Source organism: Hyaena hyaena, unplaced genomic scaffold (genome assembly GCF_003009895.1).
Source record: "Hyaena hyaena isolate Hyena2069 unplaced genomic scaffold, ASM300989v1 scaffold_168, whole genome shotgun sequence".
NCBI classification, from domain to species: Eukaryota; Metazoa; Chordata; class Mammalia; order Carnivora; family Hyaenidae; genus Hyaena; species Hyaena hyaena.
Genome location: NW_024080800.1, coordinates 32,317 through 34,012, shown reverse-complemented (window position 1 = coordinate 34,012; position 1,696 = coordinate 32,317). Strand labels below are relative to the sequence as shown.

Sequence of the window (1,696 nt, the reverse complement as noted above, 5' to 3'; positions counted from 1 at the left end):
GTTCAAACCATCTAAAAGAAACCATGTCTAGTTACTATCAGATCATAACTTATTTTGCTCAAGATCCACTTTAAATTCTCTAGTCATCCTTTTGGTTCACTTACCATCTGTCTCCCTTTATTAAACTCTATATTCCATCAGGATAAGACCTTTTTGTTACATGTTCAGATTTTTATCCTTCCCCCCCACTAAAACTTAGAAGAGTAACTGATACTTAGGTGTTATTTAGAGAATATTTGTTGAATGAATGAATAAATGGATCCATTGTTTAGAGGGAAGTTGGTCAACTGAAGTCTTACCCACAGGTGATTTGTAAGTTGTGATTTGATTGTGTTTTGGGGTCATGAAAGAGAAAGCTACTTCACCATTCTCTCCATGTAAAAGAAAATTCGAACATAATTGATCAGATGAACATCAAATGTCATTTTGGGGATTTTCTCGAATAATAACAATCCATATAGGAGCCGGGGGATATTAAAATAATGAATTAGTTTTCTATGAGAGCATCAGAAGTATATGAGTAATCTAGAGTATTATTATCTAATAGAAATAGGATGTGACTCATGCATTCACTTAAAATGATCTAGTAGCCATATCAAAAAAGTAAAACAGAAAAATGTTATGGACTGAATGTGTCCCTGACCAACATTCGTATGTTGGAACACTAATCTCCAATACAGAGTATTGGGAGTTGGGGCATTGTGAGGTAATTATATTTAGGAGGTCATAGGGTGGAATCTCCAGATGGGATTAGTATCTTTATAAAAAAGGAAGAGACTAGAGCTCTCTGTCTCTCCTCCATGTGAGTACACAGCAAGAAGATGGCCCGTCGGCAAACCAGAAAGAGATCCCTCACCAGACATTGAATCCGCCAACACCTTGATCTTGGGCTTCCTAGCCTCCAGAAACGTGAGAAATAAATGTATGTTGTTTAAGCTAGCCAGTCTGCACTGTTTTGTTTTAGCAGATATAATTGACTAAGACAGTAATGATGGAATTAATTTTAATATATTTTATCTAATGAGATATTTTCAAAATATGATCATAACATATAACCATATAAAATATTATCAATGAGATTATTTATATTCTCTCTTTTTTTACTAAGTCTTCAAACTCTAATGTGTATTTCATACTCATTATCAATTCAGTCTAGTTACATTTATTTTATTATTTTAATATTTATTTATTTTTGAGAGAGAGAGCACAAGTAGGGGAGGCTCAAAGGCAGAGGGAATCTGAAAGGGACTCTGTGCTGACATCAGAGAACACAACGTGGGGCTCGAACTCACAAACCATGAGATTATGACCTGAGCCAAAGTAGGAGGCTTAACCAACTGATCCACTAGGTGCCCTCCACTAGTTACATTTAAATGCTCTGTAGTCACATGTACTAATGGCTATCATATGGGACAGAATAGGGTTAGAATAAGAGATTTAGTTTTGGGATAGACCCTACCTAATTGTGGGAACTGAGGAAGGAGTTTATGTTAGATTTCACTTCTATGTTTAATGTTGAGTTTGATGTTTCCAGAGGTCAGCCCAATTGGCATCCAGAATGGAAGCTTGTGTCTTTCTTCTTTCTTTCTTTCTTTCTTTCTTTCTTTCTTTCTTTCTTTCTTTCTTTCTTTCTTTCTTTCTTTCTTTCTTTCTTTTCTTTCTTTCTTTCTTTCTTTCTTTCTTTCTTTCTTTCTTT

General features: G+C 34.8%; 1 long non-coding RNA gene across 1 annotated transcript in view; it reads left to right on the top strand.

Moving 5' to 3' along the window:
* Positions 1-892: 892 nt before the first annotated feature.
* LOC120236992 overlaps positions 893-1,696 on the top strand; it is a 3,070-nt gene continuing 2,266 nt past the window's right edge. The window contains exon 1 of the long non-coding RNA XR_005529828.1: positions 893-922. This is a non-coding gene — a long non-coding RNA (uncharacterized LOC120236992). The remainder of the gene's footprint in view (positions 923-1,696) is intronic.